At 44.0% G+C, this 11350-nt stretch overlaps 1 pseudogene; it reads left to right on the top strand.

The window, feature by feature from the left end:
• The first annotated feature begins 8577 nt into the window (after positions 1-8577).
• Positions 8578-10177, top strand: LOC107534815 (keratin, type I cytoskeletal 18 pseudogene; annotated as a pseudogene).
• Positions 10178-11350: the final 1173 nt, after the last annotated feature.

Genomic DNA, 11350 nt, shown 5'->3' on the forward strand with positions numbered 1-11350 from the left:
AACCAGTGGTCAGTGAGTGGCCAATGATTTAATCATACTTATGTAATGAAGGTTCCCTAAAAACCCAAAAAGATGGGGTTCGGAGAGCTTCCGAGTTGATGAACACATGGAGATTTGGGGCGAGTGGTGCTCTGGGACAGGGCATGGAAGTTCCTCACCCCTTTCCCCATTTCTTGCCCTATGCATCTCTTCCATCTGGCTGTCTCTGCGTTATATCCTTTTATAATAAACCAGTGATCTAGTAAGTAAAATGTTTCTCTGAGCTCTGTGAGCCACTTAGCAAAGTAATGGAACCCCAGGAAGTGGTGTATAGCCTCTGATTTATGGCCAGTTGGTCAGAAGCGCAGGTGACAACCTAGATTTGCGATTGGCATCGGCAGTGGGGCAGTCTTATGGAATGGAGTCCTTAACCTGTGAGATCTGATGCTATTTCCAGGTAGACAGTGTTGGAATTGAGTTAAACTACAGGCCCAGTTGGTGTTGGAGAATTGTTTGGTGGTATTGGAAAACCCACATGCCGTAAATGGTGTCAGAATTGAACAAGGGAACAGAACTATAAAAGACAAAGTGTAATAATCACCCCATGAAGGGTTTTATTTACAGATGATTTTTCATATGTATTATGTTGTTTTGCACCTCACGTCTCTGTCATATAGCTAAAGCAGGTAATGTTAATCTATTTTTGAATCCAAAGACACTGAAATTAAGTGTATTGTCCAAACAGTGGTAAAGACCTGGATTTGAACAAAAACCCAGATGCTTTGCCCAGAAGTGTGGTATTGTCCCCACCGCACCTTGCCTTACAGAGATTGTTTCCAGGCAGCGTAACAGCAGCTAAGCGTGAGCACTTGCGATGTTTCTAGCAGGTTTCTAAGCACTTCCCATGGGTTAACTCACTGAGCCCTCACCATCACCTGTGAGATCTGTCCTGTCACTTCACAGCCGAGGAAACTAGAGGCAGGGTAACTTTCCTGTGCTCTCTGCCACTCTGAAACTCTTATGGAATAGTGGTGTTTTCTTAAAGCTAAAACTTTGTTTCCCAGAATGCTAATAATTTGATAAATAGTATAACATAATTATAAATTCCTTAAAGAAAACTGCCGTTAATATCTGTGGCCCTAAGTGATCCTGTGAGCCTTAGAAAGAGAATTTGATGCCTACTCCCCGAGGCGGGATATTTTCAAGTCTCATGACTTTAGACACACCTTGAAGGCCAGAGAAGGTAGGAAAGTAGGTTAATGTGAGATCAAATGCCCCGTAGTGGAAAGTTTCATGTTTGATATCAGGAGACACACAAAAGGGACATAAATGATGACGAATATAAAAGAACTACTTGGAAATAGAGAGTACCTCAAATTGCGTTGGAGATCAGTTACATTTTACGTTGAAAGAGGCCAGAAGGACAGGTTTTCATTTTCTTGTGTGAGGGAAGAGGCAGGTTATTTCTCAGGGAGGAGGTTTGCCTTTTTCTGGATTGGAGGGTAAAAGAAAGCTGGAGAGAGGCATCTTCAGAGAAGGAACAACAGAGCGCAGAAACGATTCGTAGCCACAGAACACTTAGTCTCGTGAAAGGTTGTTGATTTTTAAACGATTATTATTCTGTAAAACTGAAGCTTGCTCCCCTCAGGTCATGACTGGAATGAGGCAGAATATCAATAGGTAACTAGCCAAGGATGGCTGTGAACCGCAGTGAGGTTCTAAGTTACGTGAGCATCAGCTGTCCTTTCGTGGGAACTAGAACTGCAGTCGTACCATCTAGTCCATTAAGAATACAACACGCCGTTTTAAACTTAACTTTATCGTTGGGTAAATAGAATAAAATTTGGACCTTTAGGAAAATCTTATGGTTAGAAAAGGCACATTTATTTCCAGAGACTCATTTACAGAATTAATGATATGAGCTATTCGACTAAAATTGTAGCACAGGGAGGGTGAAAATCAAGAGAGAAGGAGAAATTTGTAATTGCTTCTAAGAACAGAAACCTCACCTTTCATTCTTTTTGGATCCTGAGACTCGCACAGTGGAGAAAGAGAGAGAGAGAGAAGTAAAGGGGAAGAGAGAGTGTAAGAGCTCAAAAACAAAATGAAACAATGGCTGATAACTCAATTTACTAGGAAGGTATAAAAAAGTTAGTGAACCATGTAGTGAGTTTTGGTGTTTCCTCTAGTTATAAAATAAGTATTTTGGCAGATGAAAAGCTATTTGCCAAGTTTTCTCAATAATTCTTCTTCCTTTACAATTTTAGATATAGTACCAAAATGACATTTCTTCTCATGTGTTTAAAGACACGCGCCCCTTTCTGGCTAATTATTCCTTCTTTGGGAATGATGCCCAATAGCCAGGGTGGGGCCCAATGGCCTTGTCTCTGCTTTGGGGGCAGCGCGATGGGTCCATATCCACAGTGATTGATCCAGATAGGGGCCAATCAGAGTTTGGGTTTTTTTCCTTTAACTAGAACTGGGAAAGGTAAGGCTAAAATGTACAACATATGAAACTCGGATGTTGTTACTATTAGTCATATTCCTTTCACTATCTGAACCACCCCAGCAACTTTCCAGTGAAGTCTCCATTTTGCCTAAGGCCATCTGGCCACAATAAGAGAAAATAAACTAACACACAGGAAAGAGCTGAGAGGAGAGCCCTGGAGAGGTTCAAGGCTCCAGTTCTGGCTGATTCCAAAGCTCAACTGTATCACTGTCATTCCCATAATTTTATTGTTCATCCCCTTCCTTTCATTATTTAGAATGCCCCAATACCCTTCTGATAAATTCCCCCTTTCTTTTCAGCTAGTTTGATCAAGCTTCTTTGTCACTAGTTTTTAAAAGGACCCAGACATAAAACATCATACAGGCCAGATGTAGCCCAATAAACTGAGAAATCCTGCTCCTTGTTAAAAACCAAAGTGAATTTTCAGGTCCAACCATAGGTAATTTACAAAGCTTTCCCCCTCAGGCCTCACTTCATGGGGAAGCTGCCCTCCCCACCCCAGATTGGGTTCCCTGCCCTGCCCCGTGTCCCTGGGTCCGTGAAGTGGCAGGACCCTCTGCAGCAAGATCATCCCCACGTCAGTGCTGATACGTCGACTCTCTCTACTCGTGCCATTCCATGGGGAAAATGGCTCACGGAGGGAGCTGGCGCTTTTCCCTGCCCAGCCTCTCGCTTATACTATTGCAGTAAGTGATTAAAGACTTGACTTACTTTCATTTTGGCTTGTGATCTTACTTGAGCTCCTCCATACCTGGCAGCTCAGCTCTTCAAATGACTTAGTGAAAATGGGATATCTGTTTGCATTAAATTATGCAAATGCATTACATCATAGACATTTGAAGGCATGCTTGTACTTAAAAAGGTAAATAAACTGGAATATATACTTCTGGAAGTTTTTAACTTGACTTCTATGGAAGTAAATGGAAATTTTCCTCATAAAGTCCTAAATCACTCATACTACCAGATTATGACACTCATAAGTCACCATGATAGCAATCAGTGACCACTACAGAACAACAGTGCTCATTTTGCAAGATTTTAGATGCTCTCGCTTCTATAAATGAGATCTGAAGAACACTCTGGATTCCTCTGCCTTGGAATTATAGTACTGTCCCATGATGGATACAGAAAAGGTATATAAGTACCATGAATTTGTGAATGGTAATCCAAAGCATTCTCTAACTCACTTGACAGAAACAGTCTCTGCTCTCGATATTAAGGAGGGAGCAAGAACAAAGATTTCCATTAATGCTAAGACACAGAAATTATCTGATTAACAGACAGTGAGTTTTTAAATTAATTTTCCTGTCTTTTAAATGTCGTGTTTTGTTGATTTAATTGTATTTTTAATTAATATCAAATTTTCTCCCCACCCCCCCCTGTTTAAAACTAAGCTTCTTTGTTTCTTTTAAGCCCCACATTAAACCTTCTATACACCTCAGCAGGTACATTCCTGAAGTTGCCTAGGGCCAAGTCCATTTGTAACTGACTTTATGTTTGCATGTTGCCTTAACATGCACCATGTAAGCCCAAAGGACAGAAAACAAACATACGACCAACTCACTTGACCCAAGCTTCTATATCAGTGTCAATCACAGCTGTCCTTCTAGGAATAGGGAAAGGTGAGCTGGAATGGGGAAAGCCTGGGAAGTTCCAAGAGAAAAGAAGAGAGGAGGTGGCAGGAACCAAGGCTAGGATGAGGTTAACTTTCAGTCTGTTTGCCGGTTTGATTCCCAAGTTGCATTTCTTTGAATGATTTTTCTTTATGCCTAAGACTCTAGATAGATGTATCTGGAAGATAAAGAGCTGAACTAACTACCACATAACATTTAGAATTTTTAACTGTACCTTAATTATTCATTTAAATGAATACAAAATATATAAATCCTGTTGTTTATGACAACGCAAGTGGACCTGGAGGGCATTATGCTAAACGGAGTAAGCCAGAGAGAGAAACACAGATACTTCGAGGTATCACTTGTATGTGGAATCTGTAAGAAAAAAAAAGTCAAACTCATAGAAATGGAGAGCAGAAAAGTAGTTGCCAGTGGCTGGGGGATAGAAAGAGGTGGGTAAAAAGGGGCAAACTTTTTAGCTATATGATGGATAAGGCCTGAGGGTCTAATGGTGACTGTAGTTGACAACACTGTGTCATATCATTGAAATTTACTAAGAGAGTGGAACTTAACTGTTCTCACCAAAAAAAAGAAAAAGGAAAGGTAAGGTGATGGATGTGCTAATTAACTGCAATAGTATGAATCCTTTCACCAAAAAGAGTTTTAACTTTGTCCTTGGAGACATTAGCTGTTGGACATGCATTGGTGAAGAGTTGGAATCTCTTGGTTTTCAGGAGCACCTTAGCAACTATATATTTTTTTCATTTAAGAATAACCTTTGGGATTATTAGAAAAATGCCTCAGTGTGACTCAGAATTTTTTATCTTTGTCCTCTGAGGCCTGTAACATTGACCTGGCCTAGGAGTTCAGGATTCTAGAAACCCTTGGTGGATTAGGTCACCACATTCTCAGTGAGATTACTCAGGAGCATGACTGATTATCCCTGATCTGTTTCTTTTGATAAAGTCACTGCCGATTGTTTCTGCAGATGAAATCCTATCAGTGCACTCTGTCATCTCCTGGAATGCTCTTGCGCCTACGACCGAGGTAATAACAGGGCAGTGACTCTATCTGACTCCCTCAGTATCTGGCTCCCTCCGTTCAAGGATAATCAGCCCCAAGGTAGTGTTTAACTTGTTTAAATGGATATGAATAGGAAATTTGTATTCTTACCTCAGGCAGGCTGTGGAACTCCTGACCAATCCAAGGTCCCCCAAATCCTGTAGCCATAGCGTTTGATTCTGGGGAAGGTGCTCCAACCACTTTACCCATAAAACTGCTATAATCCCTTGAAGGCAGAGCTCTCATCCTTGATTTTCCTAATAACTTACATGTTTGCTGAGGACCCAAATGTACACATTTGAGATATTAACAGGACCAGTAGACAGGGCATAAGGCTTTGATGAAACTGTGTCACCCTGAAAGGTGATTGGATTTAGGCTAATTCACAAGGGAAAGGGCAGTCTGGGTTTTAGGCAGGATGGAAGCCCTGGACCCTAGAAGATTGTGGGAATGCTTCTCTTTAGAACTGTCCCAGAACTTACAGTCATGCATCTTACAGAACGAGCGCCTTTGAAAGACCAATTCTGACTGTTAGAGAAAAGGATGCCATGTGATTACTTAACGTGGAACACGGCTGCCTGTGTGTGGAAGCACAGAGGAGGGACATCTCTTGCTAAATAATGCTGTAGCCACATGTGGCGGAGCTCAGACCGGGAAGTCAGGCACAGATTAGTCTATGAACTCCAGCATTTACCCTCTTAAGAATAAGTTCATGCTGTGAACAATGCTTTGAGTGAATCAGAAAGAGAAAGGACTTGGTGCTGGTGTAGCAGAGCGTTGGAGTGCAGAACTTAGAAAGGAAATGTCTGGGAACTGGTCCCACAACTCTTGGTCCACTTATAAAAGCGTCATGAGAGAGAGAGGGAACATTTTGGAGGATTTGTTTAGACAAAGTGGTGCTGTGGACTCCAGCTATCTGCACCCATACCCAGGTCCAGAAACCTCAGTGAACAGAGACTAGAGTTGCAGGAGGAGGACACTGGCCACAACCCTCCTCTCTGACCATGGGGTCTCCTTTATGGCTGGTCCCATCTGGGGAGAAGAGAAAAGATTTAGTGGCAAAACCAGCAGAAGCTCTGATTGCTCACTGGACTGACTGAGCGTTCTGATTAATGAATTGAAACTCACTTTGTCACCTAATGGTCTGTAAGAATGTTGTTGCTTGAGAGTGACCAGAAATGTCACCCACCTGATAGTTTTCAGTGGATGGATAGAGGCAGCTTCCCCCACCCCTATGAAAGGACGGTGGGGGAGAAACAAGATTTAAGCTGTACTTGATTATGTGGTAACTCAGACTCCTTTGACATCCAGGTTACACTGGTGTGGCCTGTATTTTCTCCTCTATTCTCCTTCAAGCATGTAGCAGAGTCTATTTCTTTGGAGTGCCTGGGTTCCCATCTTGTATAAAAGCATCAGCTAATTTAAAGAGATTGTGTTAGGAGTGCCTTTGACACTCTCAACTGTTCTTATAAGGAGGAGGAATGGTATTTTTAGGGACTAAAAGATCGGCAACTGGGAGAAAGGGTGAAGGAGGTTGAAAATGTATGACAAGACAAGGGGTGGCTGGGGATGTGTGTGAGGGTGCTGAGCACCAAAGTGGCCCGTCTTGCCTAAGACGCTCCTGCCCTGTCAAGACTCAGAGGCAGTAGGGCTGCTGGACCAAGAGGAGCTACATAGACCTGGACCGTAAGTGTCGAGCACAAACCCATGAGGAAAGATACAGCAAAGAAGTACCTAGTGCCCTGGCTCCCAGTTTGGTTCAGTAGTTAGAGCGTCAGCCCACGGACTGAAGGGTCCTGGGTTTGATTCCAAGTCAAGGGCATGTACCTCGGTTGAGGCTCGATCCCCGACCCTGGTTGGGGCCCCAGTGGGAGGCAACCAGTCAAATGTATCTCTGTTGCATTGATATCTCTCTCTCTCTCTCTCTGTCCCCTTCCTATCTCCCCTCCACTCTCTCTAAAAAATCAATGGAAAAAATATCCTCAGGTGAGGATTAAAAAAACAAACAACCTAGTTGCACCCCAATGCAGTGGTGCCAGTTAAGACCCTTGGGCATTTTGGTACAACCTTGAGGGATAGGAGGTGGGCCCATAATGACTGAGGTTGAATTTCCTACTAATCCACGGGCCTGGGTCTCACAGTCACATCTAGGTGCCTTCGAAAATAAAGAAATGGATGTTGCTTCTATAACTTTGTAGGTTGAGATCTATACCCATCACAATAGCAAGGAAACCTTTTGGGGCTTATGTCCTAATAGGCAAAGAAATGATTAGCAGGCAGGCAACAGACTGAGATTTTCACCAAATTATGATTTTCAAGTTCCAAGATTTAGTTTTTTGTACTGTTTAAAAATTAGTTTTTTTCCCAGGACATTGCGTTGACAGTCATGGTATTTTATGGTGTCCTATAGATGAAGCAGGAGAATGTGTGTTTCTTTTGGTGTCTTGGACATCCTGGGGTTGCCTTCCAGGTCACCCTCTTTGGAAATTGCTCTCCTATCTCACCACATCGCTAGGCCACAGGAGTGAGCTACTGATAGCCACATATGTAGAACACAGCACTATTCCCTGCAGTTGATTAGCCCACAGATTCTCCAAGGCGTAGATGTACCTGGTTGGTGGCTTTCCTGCTTCCAGTCCTCCCAGCCCTATCTCATCCCAGCTATGCAGCTCAGGTAGCATTGACTAAAAAGGTGCACTTTGATTTGGCCAAAGATAATGAACATAAACACACCTTCCTTGCCTAGTGATTGGTTGAGGAATGAGCACATGGTCTAAGTTGATCTAATCAGATTGAAATTAAACACTCTTTTGTTCACCCACTGGAGGAAAAAGGAACTCTTTCTGCACAGTGAAAGCTGAAACTGCTAGTCATTTTACTACTAGAAAAAAGTCAGACGATGCAGCTGACAGAAAGCAGGAGGGCAAGCCAAAAGTATTACAGAGAAATTGAATTGGAGCCCTGATCAAACCAAACCTGAATAAAGACTTCTGATGTCAATGGACTTTTGAAATGTGATCTAATGAATTCCTTTTATTAGTTGTCTGAATTATGTCTTCTGCTTCATCCTGATGTGTACGTGTTTTTTTTTTCATGAAAAAAATTTGGTAGAAAAATTTAAGATGTTGGGTTGTAGTGATTGCTTATTGCAGCTTTCCATAAGATCCCACAAGAAAGAGACATGCCTAGGCTGCCAGAGAAAGGAAATATTATTTCGCAAAAATATGGTATTAGTCCCCTGGCCGGTGTGGCTCAGTTGGTTGAGTGTCATCCCATGCACCAGAGGTTACTGGTTCGATTCCAGTCAGGACACATGCCTGGGTTGTGGGTTCGATCCCCAGTGCGGGTTGTACAGGAAGCAGCTGATTGATGTTACACTCTCACATCCATGTTTCTCTCTTTTCCTTTCCTCCCTCTCTAAAAGTCAATAAATGATTCTATTCAAAATATCTGCGGCTGCTTGAACGAGAGTCTTGGCCTCTCGCCTTCCTCTCTGAACAACATGAGCTTCAGCAGCCCCTCCAGCTTTTCCACAAACTACCAGACCCTGGGCTCTGTGGAGTCTTACAGCCACCAGGCCCAGCCGGCCAGCATGAACACAACCAGCACCTATGCAGGCACCAGGGGCCCAGGCTCGGATCTCTGTGTCCCACTCCACCAGCGTGCAGGGCGGCTGGTAGCCCAGGGGCCTGGCTGCGAGGATGGCTGGGAGTCTAGTGGGCATAGGGGACATCCAGAGACGGAGCATTATTTCAAGACCATCAGGGACCTGAGGGCTCAGATCTTTTCAAGTTCTGTGGACAATGCCCACACCATTCTGCAGACTGACAATGCCCGTCTTGCTGCTGATGACTTCAAAGTCAAGTATGAGGCGGAGCTAGCCATGTGCCAGTCTATGAACAGTGACATCAGTGAGCTCTGAAAGGTCACTGATGACCCCAGTGCCACTAAGCTGCAGCTGGAAATAGAGATCAAGGCTCTCAAGGAGGAGCTGCTCTTCATGAAGAACCACGAAGAGGAAGTAAATGGTCTACAAAACCAGATAGCCACTTCTGGGTTGGCCGTGGAGTTGGATGCCCCCAAGTCTCAGGACCTCAGCAAGAGCATGACGGACATCTGGACCCAGTTTGGCGAGCTGGATCTGAAGAACCGAGAGGATCTAGACAAGTACTGGTCCCAGCAGTTTGAGGAGAGCACTACAATGGTCCTCGCATATTGCTGAAATAGCTACTGAGATGACATTCACGGAGCTGAAACATACAGTCCAGTCCTTGGAGATCGACCTGGACTCCATGAGAAATCGGAAGGCCAGTTTGGAGAACAGCCTGAGGGAGGTGGAGACATGCTATGCCACGCAGATGGGACAGCTCAACGGGATCCTGCTGCACCTGGGCAGAGGGGGAGCACCAGGCCCAGGAATAGGAGGCCCTGCTGAACATCAAGTTTAGGCAGGAGGCTGCGATCACCACCTACCGCCACCTGCTGGAAGAAGAGGAGGACTTCAACCTAGGGTTAGGGTTAGGGTTAGGGTTAGGGTTAGGGTTAGGGTTAGGGTTAGGGTTAGGGTTAGGGTTAGGGTTGGTGACACCCTAGACAATAGCCACTCCATACAATCCATCCAAAAGACCACCACCCACAGAACTGTGGACAGCAAAGTGGTGTCTGAGGTTGATAAGGTAAAACTCAATCTAAAATAGCGACAGTCGTCCTCCCCTCCCCCCGGGCTTCCCCTATTGCCATCCTGCTCTGTTCCAGTGGCCGCCAAACCAGAGAGGGCTTTTCCGCACCCTAAGCAAGGTGTAGCTGCTATGTAGGCAGGAGCATGTGCGGTATGTAACTCCCTGCCCCACTGTGCTCGGGGCTCAGACTTTGGACTTGGACTCCTCTGGGCCCGCCGGCATAAAATAAACCTCCTGAACCCCAAGCCTCCAAGTGCCGCTTGGTCTTTCCGTAAGGGGACCGTCCCCGGTTCTGCAACAAGGTCAATGACACCAAAGTTCTGAGGTGTTAAAGGCAGCAGAAGTAAGGCATCCCTTGGAGGGGGCAGGAGGCCAATAAAAATTTCAGAGATCTTTGAACATTAAAAAATACATATCTGAGAGTGTCAAAATCTGGAGTCTGATATGGTTGGAAAAGCAAAATTTTTACTTCAGGTGGGGAGAGGAAAATCTTGCAGGAGAGATAAGCAGGATTTGAGGGAGGCATGTCCTGCTAAACACAGAGACAGTGGCTCCGGTGGCACGAATGGTGGGTTGTATCGTTGGAGCAGGGGACAGAGTACCTGGTCTTCCCATCATCCTAAGTCGTTATTTTGAATTCCCCTGCAGCAGAAGCCTAGATGGAAGCGTGGAGATTAACTTAGGTCTAGGGATGGATAAAGTAAGCTAGCAGATGCGAAGTTCCAGATTGAAAGACTATGTGAGACATTCTCTCTGGCTTTGGTTACAAGCCCATGACGTTGACTCTGTTCTTGTTACACTCCAGTAGAGTTTGTTTCTTTAACTTCAACCTCATGCTGTGATGTTGGACATTTCCTATTCATCATTCTTTTAAATTGGATCTAGTCCTGTATGACTCACAGTCTTTGGCTTCTACTCCTTTTTTTTCTTTATTTGGTTGACCCAGGTCCTGATGCCTCCATAAATATAAATGTGGAAATGAAAGAACTCAAAGAAAGCTCTCTTAAAAGTAGGCGTAAATTAGTCTTATTTCCCTTTACCATACATTTGTAACAGCTAAGGGAGCAAGAAAGGTATTTTCACTGACACTTATTTTCCCCCCATAATTTCTGTCTCTTCAGTACCCTAAGCAATTGGTGTTAAAATTATTCCGAAGTGTTCCTAGGTTCTGTGAGATAGGAAGCCAATCAGTAACCTTACTGATTTATATATATTAGGGGCCTTTTCTAAAATGATTTCATTTTTTAAAAAATGTTTGAAAACTATTGCCCTAGGCAGTGGCAACAAAGATTTGTTCTTAGCTAGTAGTTGTACAGTTATGCTTTTTTAAAAAGTATCAAAAGGAGAGAACTGGGTAGAAGGAGGAAGTGGGGGATGACCGTAGAGGAGGGTATTTTGCTGTACACAGAACGGGGCTCACATCCAGAAGGAAAAAAGATGTGGGGAGTCTGCATCCACTCACCGTCTCCTGGAGCAGCGGCAAGATCTCTACATTGGCCCTCAGG

The sequence above is a fragment of the Miniopterus natalensis genome, chromosome 1, assembly GCF_054644295.1.
Source record: "Miniopterus natalensis isolate mMinNat1 chromosome 1, mMinNat1.hap1, whole genome shotgun sequence".
Lineage (NCBI taxonomy): Eukaryota > Metazoa > Chordata > Mammalia > Chiroptera > Miniopteridae > Miniopterus > Miniopterus natalensis.